Below are 14,826 nucleotides of genomic sequence, written 5' to 3' on the forward strand. Positions count from 1 at the left end.
GTAAACGTTCTATAATTTATTATAAAATTGCGCCTTTGGATATTTTTGTTATTTATGAAAAATTATTCAAACATTTTCTTAGTTGTCATAACTCAGCAAGCCGCTGTTTATGGCAGTCTGTAGTCTGGAAATGTCACATACATTGTCATAAAACAGTAAAATACAGGAGAAAAAGTCACACAATCCTGACTGTGTCATGTATAGTTAATAGGTTGCCCCTGGTAATAAGGTCACTGCTTACTTGTCTTAACTAAAGTATACAGGAAAATGACTGCTGTCGAAATGTCATCAAGCTTGAACCCAGCATAAAGAGTAGTGGAAGTAGTGGTATGACTGTGGTGGGGGCTTGTAACCCAAATAATAATAATACCTTATTTGAAGAGATACAGTGTGCTGGTCATGAGAAATCTAGTGTAGAAGCCGTATGGAAATCAAACTGGAAGTGCACTGTGGGCGTGTCAGGGCACTTGAAGAAAGCATGCCATGTGTACTGACGTCCCACTGCACTTTCAGCCTTTAGTTACAATGGCACCAATCAGTGGGTGAGGAAAATAGGCAAGCTTAAGAATCTGAGCATCTGAGAAGAACCTATTTGTAACGTCTAGATGACTGTTTTGTGGAGTATTCCCAGTATCCAGTGGTAATTCCATACGAAAAATGGTCTGAGAAAGGGCATCTAGTGAACCATCGATAGGCTCATGGTAGCCTATAGATCATTGTTGTGCTTCGAAAGTGAAGACTAGACCACCTGGTCCGATTAGCCAGTATGCACGTGCTGATCCTTGTTGGACGTGTGAACATCAGGATCAGACCATTAAGCAATGAAAAAAGATGGCCAGGTCTGGTGAATAATATTTTCTTTAACGTCTTTTGGATGGCCACCTGTGTAAGATTCACTTACCTGATTGAGGGAATGGGACCAAGATGCACTATAGGCAGAAGACAAGCCAGTGGAGGAAGTGTGATGGGGCTTGTATTTGCTGGGAAACCTTAAGTCCTGGTATTCATGTGGATGTGACCTGTACCATTCATCCAAAAACGATACCAACAAACTTTCCAGCATCATATATAACCAATCCATTGGATAGATGATAAACGTATAATGGGTTCTGACTATAGAGACCCCCCATAGATCCAAAGAACAGGGACCCCAAATCCCCACTGTGAATAGAGCAGTAGTGAGCATGTGTGACCACTGCTCCACAACAGAAGTGTTGGTCGCACATGCTCACTACCACTCTATTTACACATTGATGTGTGGATGTCTCAGCAGTCGGACACCCCAGGGATCGTACGCCTGGAAATGCTCCCAGTATGTACAACAAAAGTAGCCATTAACCCAGTTTATGCCAAATAAGTCTGGTTTTTGCTTATGTTTGGAAGATGGCGACGTGTAATACTACATTTCCCCTATAGCAGTACCTTCAGCTGTTTGTCGTGGGACTCGTCTCTGCTCAGAGGGGTTATCAGCCAAAAGACAACCCTTTTTAAACTCAGGTTGGAATCAGTTATGGAGACCGAGCTGTCCCTCCCTATTTATTTAGGAATCACGCCTATAGATAAAACACGGCTGCGATAAATAACAATTAGAGTGGCACTTTGACCAGGTGCGTGTAAAAGTGTGAATCACATATCCACACCCAGTGTTCTGCCCTGATCAAAAATATTGTCTTATCCTCACACATGGATTTAGAAAAGTATAGTAATTCTGGTGGAATGAAAGAAACTTCGAAAACTTTATAAAAACAAAAAGCGGGAATACATAGTAACATAGTAACATAGTTAGTAAGGCCGAAAAAAGACATTTGTCCATCCAGTTCAGCCTATATTCCATCATAATAAATCCCCAGATCGACGTCCTTCTACAGAACCTAATAATTGTATGATACAATATTGTTCTGCTCCAGGAAGACATCCAGGCCTCTCTTGAACCCCTCGACTGAGTTCGCCATCACCAACTCCTCAGGCAAGCAATTCCAGATTCTCACTGCCCTAACAGTAAAGAATCCTCTTCTATGTTGGTGGAAAAACCTTCTCTCCTCCAGACGCAAAGAATGCCCCCTTGTGCCCGTCACCTTCCTTGGTATAAATAATGAATCCATGAGGAGATTCCTCTGATTAGAATCTTGATTCCAGTCCCTCACTCAGAATATCCAATCAGGACTGATTGATGCTGATTAATGATAAGTATTGTGTAAATGTATATGTGGCGCTGACATTAGCCTGACTTGTGGATGCTATTTTTCTGTCACTCGCTCTAGGATATAAAACCTGTTCTAACACATTATTTGAAGCCACGCTAGAAGAGGTATGCACCTGTACGACCGTGCTGATCACCTTTCTAGGTCATTCTCCGTGTCATATAAACCCATATATCCTTGCAGAGGTGAAGCCCTGTATCTAGACACTTCGGTCAGGGCCCAGAGACTAGTTGGTGCTTCTTCCTGGCATACGGCCTTGAAATATGTACCATTTATGACTGCAGAGAACATGATTCTTCCAATTTTCAAGTCTATTGTTAATGTAAAAACACAAAAATTGAGCTTGGTTTGAGTTGGTATACATGCAGCACATACGCGTGTTCACATTGGCCATAAAACATGCAATACCTACAAGAGACAAAATGAGCAAAAAACCCCTCTGTAACTAAATAAGTAAAAAAGCAAAAGTCCATTTAAATAACACAGAGTTTTTAGTAATACTGTTTTTGATCAAAAATAGCATAAAAGCGATCCCACCACGACAAGGTGACTCTGATTGGGTCAGTCCTACTTTATGCTATTTTTGATCACAAACTGTATTACTAAGAACGCTGTTATTTAAGCATGTTTGCTTTTTACTTATTTAGTTACAGCAGGGTTTTTTTCTCATTTTGTCTCTTGTAGGTTTTGTTAGTGTAGCAAGCTATCATCAAGGAGAAGTTTTAGGGTATGTTCACATGGAGTTTTTTTTATGAGATTTTGGAATGAAATCTGCTCCAAAATCAACATCAAAATCAGCTTTTAAGAGTAACTGTCTTTTTATTTTTATTTTTTTTAGATAAATCAATAGAAAAAGTGAAAATAAGACACTTTGTAATATATCATATTAGATAAATCTGCTTCTTTCTCCTCCAGGACTGATGTTTCATTCTCAAAATCCTCAATTCATGAGTAAAATATGTCTTCAGTGATTTCAGACTTTCCCATTATTGAGATAGGAGATGACAGTTGGTGCTCATAAAGTTGTTTCGAACTTGCAGTGGAATGTCTGTGTCGGCCTCTAGCTCCTCCCTCTGCATAGAATTTTAGAAGCACCAACTATCATCTCCTATCTCAATAATGGGAATATCTGTCTTCACTGAATACAGAATTTACCTGTGAATCGAAAGTGAAAGATCAATACAGGAGGAGAAAGAGAAGCATTTACTTATTTTCATGTTTCCCTTGATTTATGAAATTAAAATGTCAGTCACTCTTTAAATACTGTTTAATTACGTGTAATTTCTATATGAACACTGGTCTATATTGCACATTGTCCTTTTTGTTTTCAACATGGAAAGAGAAGCGTCATTGCCTTGCTGGAAGACCCGGCCTCACCCATCTTCAATGCTCTCACTGAAGGAAGGCGGTTGTTGGCCAAAAACGTGCGATACATGACCCCATCCATCCTCCCTTCAATACGTTGCAGTTGTCCTGTCTCCTTTGCAGAAAAACATCTCCAAAGTATGTTGTTTACCCCACCGTGTTTCACAGTTGGGACATTGTTCTTGGGGTTGTTCTCATCCTTCTCCAAACACGGCAAGTGACGTTGATGCCTAAAAGTTCTATTTTGGTCTCATCTGACTACATGACCTTTTCCCATGCCACCTCTGGACCATCCAGATTTAATCCATGAGGGCATAGTGTGTTACTAACGGTAATGATTGAGACTGTGGTCCCAACTCTCTTAAGGTCATTGACCGGGTCCTCCAGTGTAGTTCTAGGCTGATACCTGACCTTTCTCAGAATCATACCTACACCACGAGGTGAGATCTTGCATGGAGCCCCAGACCGAGGAAGATTGACAGTCATCTTGTGTTTCTTCCATTTTCTAATAATTGTGCCAACAGTTGTGGCTTCTCATCTAGCTGCTTGCCTATTGTCCTGTATTCCATCCCAGCCTTGTTCATGTCTACAATTTTGTCTCTGGTGTTCTTAGACCACTCTTTGGTCTTGGCCATGATGACGAAATTGAAGTGTGATTGAGTGTGTGGACAGGCTTCTTTCATACAGGTAACGAGTTTAAACAGGTGCAATTAATGGAGGTAATGAGTGCAGAGTAGGAGTCTTTTTACCCCCTTTCTGACCTCGGACGGGATAGTACGTCCGAGGTCAGAAGCCCCGCTTTGATGCGGGCTCCGGCGGTGAGCCCGCATCAAAGCCGGGACATGTCAGCTGTTTTGAACAGCTGACATGTGCCCGTAATAGACGCGGGCAGAATCGCGATGTACCCACGCCTATTAACTAGTTAAATGCCGCTGTCAAACACAGACAGCGGCATTTAACTACCGCTTCCGGCCGGGCGGCCGGAAATGATCGCATTGCCGACCCCCGTCACATGATCGGAGGTCGGCGACGCTTCTGAATAGTAACCATAGAGGTCCTTGAGACCTCTATGGTTACTGATCGCCGGTAGCTGTGAGCGCCACCCTGTGGTCGGCGCTCACAGCACACCTGATTTTCTGCTACATAGCAGCGAACATAAGATCGCTGCTATGTTGCAGTGGCGATCGTGTTGTGCCTGCTTCTAGCCTCCCATGGAGACTATTGAAGCATGGCAAAAGTAAAAAAAAAAAAAGTAAAAAAAATGTGAAAAAAATAAAAAAATATAAAAGTTTAAATCACCCCACTTTCGCCCCATTCAAAATAAATCAATAAAAAAAAAAATCGAACCTACACATATTTTGTATCGCCGCGCTCAGAATCGCCCGATCTATCAATAAAAAAAAGCATTAACCTGATCGCTAAACGGCATAGCGGCAAAAAATTAAAAACTCCAGAATTATGTTTTTTTTGGTCACCTCGACATTGAATTAAAATGCAATAACGGGCGATCAAAAGAACGTATCTGCACCAAAATGCTATCATTAAAACCGCCAGCTCGGCACGCAAAAAATAAGCCCTCACCCGACCCCGGATCACGAAAAATGGAGACACTACGAGTATCGGAAAATGGCACAATTTTTTTTTTTTTTTAGCAAAGTTTGGAATTTTTTTTCACCACTTAGATAAAAAAACAACCTAGTCATGTTAGGTGTCTATGGACTCGTAATGACCTGGAGAATCATAATGTCAGGTCAGTTTTAGCATTTAGTGAACCTAGCAAAAAAGCCAAGCAAAAAACAAGTGTGGGATTGCACTTTTTTTGCAACTTCACCGCACTTGGAATTTTTTTCCCGTTTTCTAGTACACAACATGAAGAGAAAAAAAAAAAGACAAACAAAAAAAAACAAAACACCTATATACATGTCCTAACTAAAGGCCATAGTATTGAATCATAAACACCTACAAATAATGGCAACGCCAAAATATCATAAAAGGTATAACTTTATTGAACACAAAAAATAAAATAAAGCAGAAGAGATAATAAAAATACAAAAGTACAATGCAGGTGCGGGTTACATGAACAGGAAGAGAAAAGGTGGATAACGCCTGGAAAAAGTCTGTATAAGTTAGAGTAGCATATTTACAAATGGCAACAGTATTACATTGCATGCATATTTACCAGGTCAGGTGCAGGATAACCAGGCGTCCACCACACGCCTGGTTATGACGCCTGGTTATCCTGCACCTGACCTGGTAAATATGCATGCAATGTAATACTGTTGCCATTTGTAAATATGCTACTCTAACTTATAGGACCCCTGTCGGCCTTTACTGTTTTATGTTTTGGCTCATTTTTCTCCATACATATACAGGCCTACTAGACATAAGGTCTCTTTCACTTTGTTATTATTGGCTGTAACTTACCACTTGTATGTATGGCAGGTCAGCTGTGGATTATATACATATACAGACTTTTTCCAGGCGTTATCCACCTTTTCTCTTCCTGTTCATGTAACCCGCACCTGCATTGTACTTTTGTATTTTTATTATCTCTTCTGCTTTATTTTATTTTTTGTGTTCAATAAAGTTATACCTTTTATGATATTTTGGCGTTGCCATTATTTGTAGGTGTTTATAGTACACAACATGGTAAAACCAATGGTGTTGTTCAAAAGTACAACTCGTCCCGCAAAAAATAAGCCCTCACATGGCCAAATTGACAAAAAAATAAAAAAGTTATGGCTCTGGGAAGGAGGGGGGCGAAAAACGAACACGGAAAAACGGAAAATCCCAAGGTCATGAAGGGGTTAAAGAAAAACTAACAGGTCTGTGAGAGACCGAATTCTTGCTTCTTGGTAGGTGATCAGATACTTTTTTCATGCAATAAAATGCAACTTAAGTTTGTAAAAATCATACAATGTGATTTTCATTTTTGGATTCTGTCTCTCACAGTTGAAGTGTACTTGTGATAAAAATTACCGACCTCTCCATTCTTTGTAGGTGGGAAAACTTGCAAAATCGGCAGTGTATCAAATACTTGTTTTCCCCACTGTATATTTCATTCTGAAAAACAAACATTGTTTATGTGATTTTATTATTCTACATGCAGAGTGCCCTGGAAAATACATTTTGTCTACAAGCCACATGCAGTGCATGTAAAACTCTGGTGTTAGGTCACTGAAAGACAGCGCCCTGCAACAGCTGAAGGGAATTTGTTATCAGAATAAGTTCTTTTGTTTGAAGGGAAATTGTCATGTAAAAAAATGCTTTTAACCTGCAGATATGGGGTTATTTTGTAGGCGAATAGCGTTCTGATACCATACGACTGTCCCACTGAAAGCCCTGCTGCTGAGAGGAAATGAGCTCTATTCCTCCCAGCAGCCTCCTGCTTTCAGTCAGAGGTTTTTTTTTTAAAGTATGTATTCATTGACGATAAAACATCAAAAAATCTAAGGACAGGCTGATCTAGGGGTGAGTGTCTTGAGCAGTCGTGGGATCAGCAGGACGGTTGGTGGAGTCACTACTGGGACTGGCGGGTTCACTGCTCATAGTGGCAATCACAGACGAGGTTGGCCAGAAACATGAGAAAGTTGTTTCTGGTCACAACTGATGCTGGGGAGTCAGGACAAGGCTTAGGCCACTTTCACACATCATTTTTTTTTGTTATCAGTCGCAATCCATCGAATTTTGAAAAAAACGAATCCGGTGACTGATTTACTTAGGATCCAATTAGCCAGATCCACTAGTCGGATCTGTCGAAAAAAAACAAAACGTTGCATCAGTTTTTCACAGTCTGCGACAGGTCGAGCAAATGGATTGCGACTGACGGCAGAAAACTGATGTGTGAAAGGGGCCTTACAGAGGTGGGCAGGTACTGGGCACCGATCACCCATTGGACACAGACTTCATAGCAGCTTTATGGTCCGGCTCCATTGGAGGTACACCATCTGCTGTGGCTAAGTCTAGAAGTCTCCCATGATTGCTCTTTACAAGATACCGACATTTTGGATCCTTGGGCAGGTTCGGCATTTACACCACATAGACATGGGCCTCTGCTATCAGTGTTATGATATAGATAGCACTTGTTGCCTCCACGGACATCATCTCTCCAATGTTGGGTTCTACCTGGTCCAACACTAATGTGGCATCTCCTCCTACAAGTTGTCAGAGCTAGGACATTATGTTTTCTATTGCCCAGCAACTCTGACATTGTCTGGCCATAGGGGCTGGCTAGAACTCAATGACTCGGGTGAGGGGGATATGAGGTCTCATCCTGCTGATATGATCACCCATGTGGCTTGGCGTATTTTATAACACTCCGTGCACAAGCATTCTGTGTGTGTAGCGTGTTTTGTGTCAATACTGAGCTGGACAAGACTAAGGTGGGGCCATAATCAAGTTCATACTTGTGATACAGAACGGGAGATATGGATCGCCTGATTAATAGACGCATTAGCAGCAGTTCTAATGATCTACTTAGAGTTAGAGTGCAATTACCTTTGCTTAAATTTCACTTTTATGTTAGGAAGGTAATCTATCAGTAATTCCACTTTCCATATCTATTGCCTCACAAACGTTCTCCGACAGGAACGACTTAAGGTACCTTCACACTGAACAACTTAACAACGATAACGATGGCGATCCGTGACGTTGCAGCATCCTGGATAGCGATATCGTTGTGTTTGACACGCAGCAGCGATCAGGATCCTGCTGTGACATCGCTGGTCGGAGCTAGAAGGCCAGCACCTTATTTCGTCGCTGGATCACCCGCTGACATCGCTGAATCGGCGTGTGTGACGCCGATCCAGCGATGTCTTCACTGGTAACCAGGGTAAACATCGGGTTACTAAGCGCAGGGCCGCGCTTAGTAACCCGATATTTACCCTGGTTACCATTGTAAATGTAAAAAAAAACAAACACTACATACTTACATTCCGGTGTCTGTCGCGTCCCTTTCCGTCAGCTTCCTGCACTGACTGTGAGCGCCGGCCGTAAAGCACAGCGGTGACGTCACCGCTGTGCTCTGCTTTACGGCCGGCCCTCACAGTCAGTGCGGGAAGCTGACGGCAAGGGACGCGACAGACACCGGAATGTAAGTATGTAGTGTTTGGTTTTTTTAACATTTGCAATGGTAACCAGGGTAAATATCGGGTTACTAAGCACGGCCCTGCACTTAGTAACCCGATGTTTACCCTGGTTACCCGGGGACCTCGGCATCGTTGGTCGCTGGAGAGCTGTCTGTGTGACAGCTCTCCAGCGACCACACAACGACTAAACAGCGACGCTGCAGCGATCGGCATCGTTGTCTATATCGCTGCAGCGACGCTTAATGTGATGGTACCTTTAGGTGTAGGTATACGGCAGCTACGGGGATAAACTGATTCTCCATGTCTTCCCTCCCTGGAAAATGGATACTTAAGCTATGTGCACAGAGTATTTTTCTTGCTTTTTTAGATAGGAAACATCAAGATTTTGAGTTTTCCTGCAGGATTGAGAGTTTTTCCACTCAGTTTCTGCTTTGAAAATTCAGCCAAAAGACTAAGTTTGCAGTAAAGGTGTAGCTAGACATTCAGCTCAGGGGGTCGAAACATCTGAGTTGCGCCCCTAATCAGGTAACCCTGATTACAACTATGATAGTGCACCCTAATTGTGGGTATAAGAGACCCTCAGTAGATGACCGCACTGTTACTGAAAATAAATCTCTATGCAAAGACCATCACTGATATTACCGCCATAGGGTGACCATATAGTGGTAGATCCCAGTCCTGCAGAACACATAAGAGATCACAGCATAGTTACACATAGTGACTTACAGCTGACTACCTTCTGAAGGAGTCGTTCACTTTTTCCCGTCTTTTTCGTCTGGCCCAGATCGATATGATCACTTCTCCAGACAGGACTCGTCTGCAGAGATTACAAATACACACATGACTTCTCACATTTCCAGCACGGTCCCCATCTATTCCCAACCTAGTAGCTCCTATGCTGTATGAGGCCCCCACAGTAGACTTGTAATTTTGTCCAGCACTTCTATTATTATTATTATTATATTATACTATCTATTGTGGAAAGCTGTACTGACATATTTAAATGCTGGGCATAGATTCACTCTGGTGATTGGTGGACTGGATCCAATAAACCCTTGTTTATTTCACTACTATTGGGGTATTAGTAGGGTTTGGTACCGATCATCATTTTTCCAGCTCTCAGATTTATCAGGGATATTTGGTTATTAGTATCAATAATGGTACTTAAAAATTGCAATGATAAACCTATGGTGACATCACATAATTTTCATTGATTTATGCTGTCTTGTTGGTATCTATTGATGGGCAGATTACGTTAGGCGATTGCTTTATTTCTTTTCTCGAAATTCTGGGTGTTCCATAATAGAGCAGATACCAGGGGTTGTCTGTAGCAGACCAATCTTGTAATGGTTTTCTGAAGAGGATATGTGACCGATGACTTGCTTTCTAGATCCAGTTTTTCAGGTGGATATATTGCAATGCCAGAATCGCCTGTAGGCCTTTTAGTGATTAAAAACATATACTGTACAGTATACACACACCCTTTCACATACATATCATTGCCCTAGGGAAACAGTTTACCTAACTGCAGTTTTGCTACCTTTTATCTTTATTTTGCAAGACTCCTTGATTGCAAATCTGTCTCAATACCCAGCGATGCATACACAGCTCCCATAATTCAGAAATAACGTGGTAAATACATGTTTAAAGATGACCTATCATTTGCCATTAATGTGTAATATTTTTTATTTTTTTGTAAATGTCGCTGTTCTTCTGAATTTGGCGCTGTTTTTTGATTGTTCCTGAGCCTCTCCGTTCCTGAGATATGGCCCTTTGTGTATAAATCTAATCTTGATAGTCAATTGGGTGTGGTCCACAGAGAAGAGCTGAGAACCATGCCCACTTGGCTACCAAGACTAGATTTATAGACAGGGAAGAAAGGGCCATATCTCCAGAAGACAGAGGCACAGAAAGAAAAGGGAAACATCGCCGATTTCAGGAGAACAGTGGCATTTACCCCAGGTAAAATAAATATATATTTATGGTAAGTGACAGGTCCTCTATAGGAACTGATTTTTTTCAATGCTTTTTTAATGCTGTATTATTTTAATGCTCCCTTTTGATACATTTACATACAAAGCAGTGCTGCAATACATACCAGTTATTGAGCTCAGAGAGGTTCGGAGATTCAGGTAATAGGGAAGAGCAAACGGTGATAAGGTAAATTTGCTGCGGCTTCCCTCGCCAGCAGTGCTGCAACAGAAAATAGGCAGCAGATAGGCAGTCCACTTTTTGGTTTCATACTATGGAGCTGTTGACAATGAGTCCAGATTCATCAAGACTGGTGTTGTTGACGCTTGCCTTGTTGAGAGATTTGCTGCAGTAAGACTCTCCTGATGCATGAAGAGGCATATACGGTAACTCTTTAAAATCAGGAGTGTCGAATGAATGACTCACACCTCGACGTGCGCCTCGCCACAAATCCTACTCCAGTCCCTGCTGAAATAAGATTTCTGGTGTAGCGAACGTCGCCATTCATTATGAACCTGTCACGAACGGCAGCCCCCAGGCCACCATCCTGCCCCAGCTCCATTTTTGTTAGAGCTTGGAGAAACCGGTGCGAGAACACCAAAAGTTGCAAATTTAGGAGCAAGTCCTTGTTGCGCCTACATTTTCCAACTTTTCAAAGATTTTACGCAAGAATTCTGCAGATATTGCAGAGGTATTCTCAATAATAGTCTTCTTGGGCAGAGTACCTCCATAACACAATGTATGATGACTGATTTATTTGTCTAATTCCTTAAGAATCTGTCAAAGAAGAAACGCTGTATGAAATCAGAAGCGTATTGAGGTACGACCCCTTACATTTCAATAGGCGGCATATTATGACAGGGTACAGCTCAGAAACCAGGTCATAATACGTCTGAGCCCTTCAAGGGGTTGTTCTAAGTGGGCAAGTAATCACTTATATCCACAGTATAGGTGATAACTTGCTGATTGGTTGGGGTTCGAACTTTGACCGCAAGGACCCCCTTCCAATGCCAAGAAAGGGGCACTGAAGTCTTGTGTTAGACTGGAGCAGGGTTTGTCCGATGCTAACTTAAATGTTATTTTATGTGCAGATGTAAAGTAAAGCAAATTCTAAAATATAATTTGCAAAACCCACATGGTCCTGGCAGTTTGGTGTCTCATCTCCGTGATGTGTCATGACAGCCTTAGGTGGGAAGGAGCTTCTATCCCCTCCTAGACTGGCGGTAATGCTTATGGAGGGGCCGTCTGTCTGTTTAGTGTCATTAGCTAAGCCAATCCCCTTCTCCAGTACATTTGACAAACATGTTATTTTGTGTTGATAAACCCTTATGCTTTGGTGACAACACCTTTTCCCTTTGTGCATTGGCGGAATACGGACCTCGTAAGCTAAGCCAATCCCCTTCTCCAGTACATTTGACAAACATGTTATTTTGTGTTGATAAACCCTTATGCTTTGGTGACAACACCTTTTCCCTTTGTGCATTGGCGAAATACGGACCTCGTAAACGTCACCTGTATTCTGCTGGTGCCATGGAGGAACATGATTTGGTATGTCTATAAAAACAGCTGGCCAGTTTAGTTTTCTAAATTCAGGTATGTATTATAATGGTCATGATTCATACGTACAAGAATAGGGCCCATGTTCCCGAATCACGGCTTACCAGCAGCTGCTGCGCTAGATTGTGCACATAGAGATAACATCTAGCACATCGATGGTGAATATAGAAGATGGAATATTTAATACACTTGTGTTCAAGCTGCCTAAAAATAAGCTCTAGAATCGGAATGATTCATAAACTTAAAGAATAACGACAACAGGAGGCAAAGTCTACCTATTGCCCCTTCATTAACCATGGAAGAGAAAATAATTTATGAAGGGGCTGATGGGTTGCTCGACACTCATCAGTAAACAAGACTGTTTGGAAATTAGTCTTCATGTATGTCTGGGCCCACTGCAACTGTTTCTGCTTGTGAACACTGTTTAGAGGTGGCTGAATAGTAACTTTATGCACCACAGCAAGCTTTTGAAGGATCCTACACTTTGAGGTTGGAGGGACCACAGAGGCACTAGCAGCTTCAAATATCTGTTTGCTGGTTTGAAATGGTATTTTGGCAGCTGCTCTCTTAATCCAATGAATTTGTCTGGCAGAAACCTTCCTCATTATGCCTTTATCTGCATGAACTCTGTCTGTGCTCTGTTTCAGTCACATATCTCTTCACAGTATGATGATCACTCTTACGTTTTCGTGAAATATCTAATGTTTTCAAACCTTGTCCAATGCATTGCACTATTTAACGCTTTTCAGCAGCAGAGAGATCCTTTATATTTCCCATATTGCTTGAAACCTGTGGCCTGCTTAATAATGTGGAACATCATTTTTAAGTAGTTTTCCTTTAATTAAAATCACCTGGAAAACCAATTATCACATGTGTTTAAGATTGATTTCAGTGATCCATTGAGACCTGAGACACAATACCATCCACGAGTTTTTTTGAAAAATAAAACAATTAAATCTTTATGACACTTAAATCCAATTTGCATAATAATTTGGAACACAGTGTATACAGCAACTTCTTTACAAAGTTATTCCCAGATTTCAACATTATCCCCTCTCCAGTAGTTGGATCCCCACAAATCCAGACTCTGGGATTCCCCTTCATGAATGGAGGAGCGTTGGGTTATTTCTGACAGTCCCATAGACAATGAATGGAGTGGAGGTCGAGCATGAGCTCATTTACGCCATTCCAGGCATATTGCAAGTTATTCCTTATTCTATGTGGTAGGAATTAACTTGTTGATCGCTTTCAGCTCAACCTCTGAGACCCTCCAGCTCTGCTGAACCCAGACTTCGAAAGGAGAAGAGATGAGCATGCTCAACCTCCCACTCCATATTTTTTGTTTGGGATTGCTGGAGTAAGTCGAATAAATAGATCACAGGCCAAGCAAACAGAACATAGTTTTCAGGATTGCGTGGTTGCCAGAGGTCGGGCTTGCAGGAATCAACAAGTTATTTCCTATCACATGGATAAGGATTAAGTTGTGATTTTGGTTAAACCCCTTAAATAAACTGGAACGATGCAATAATGAAGCAGGACAGGTGCTCATTCCTGCTGATACCCAGCTGATCTTCTGCAGAATATAGACAGCTCTGCTCTTAGGAACCTTAGATTATGGTTGTCCCAATGGAGAGATTGACATTAAGCTCTATGTTTACCAAAATCTCACCACTCTGTATGGGTGGTCTTGGTTTCTCCTTTTTATGATTTGAACAAGTTTTTTCACGTCCATAGTAGAGTATGTCAGCAGAACACCGGTTTTAGTTCTTTCCATCCATCTACATGGGTTAGCTTGAGCATATAAGGCCAATAAGGGTCATCTCACCATTGCCACCACCAGGAAGCGGTGGTCACTTCTTCTGTCAGAAAGGGTCAGGGGAACCTTAGCACGCACCATAAATTGAGGGTCTCTTCAGATATTTTTTGAAGGATTTGGCTATACTTCAGACCTGCGAAAAGCAAACATGATGCACTAACTAATAAATCAAAGTTAGCCGAGTAATCGGACATCCATTGCAAGCAAATGGCACAATATACCAACTATGCGACCTTGTAAAAAACAAATGAAACAAGAGCAAATGTGAAATTAGCATCAAATATGATGACCTAAACCACAACATATCCTGGACCTCATGGCGTTATACTACCGTACCTCCCAGTTAAATAGGATTGTAACATGACCCCATAGATGTCTACATACATTTTCTGTTCCTCTGTATTCCTGTGGTAAGTTCTTTTTATTGTATTATTTTGCCATTACTTTATTCGCGGTTATGGGACAGGGAATGATGTTGACCTTAAGCGATTTAACAATTTCCTGCACTTTTGGCTGTTACATTGGGTAGATCGGAAGCTCAAGGAGAATTTGTTTATCCCATTCTTCAGATTGTAAGAGGAAGAAGCAATTAGTGGCTAATTACCGAGAATTTGTCAGGTTCTAGTATAACAAAGGAGCAGTTGCAAAAATGTCCAATAGGTTTCTGCTCTACAGTTTGCTATTGTGGCTTAGAATTAGTGTCACCAATCGGCTTGTGTGTCATAGTGATTTTCTCGTTCCCACAATTCACATTGCAATTACACTGGCCGATTATCGGGAACGGCTGCACCCAGGAACGCTCCTTTACTGATAATTGGCCTGCCTAAAC

At 41.6% G+C, this 14,826-nt stretch overlaps 1 protein-coding gene across 4 annotated transcripts in view; it reads left to right on the plus strand.

The window, feature by feature from the left end:
* Window positions 1-14,826, plus strand: part of SYNE2 (spectrin repeat containing nuclear envelope protein 2) — a 395,759-nt gene that overhangs the window by 39,145 nt on the left and 341,788 nt on the right. The window lies entirely within an intron of this gene.

This window comes from Ranitomeya imitator, chromosome 1, assembly GCF_032444005.1.
Source record: "Ranitomeya imitator isolate aRanImi1 chromosome 1, aRanImi1.pri, whole genome shotgun sequence".
NCBI classification, from domain to species: Eukaryota; Metazoa; Chordata; class Amphibia; order Anura; family Dendrobatidae; genus Ranitomeya; species Ranitomeya imitator.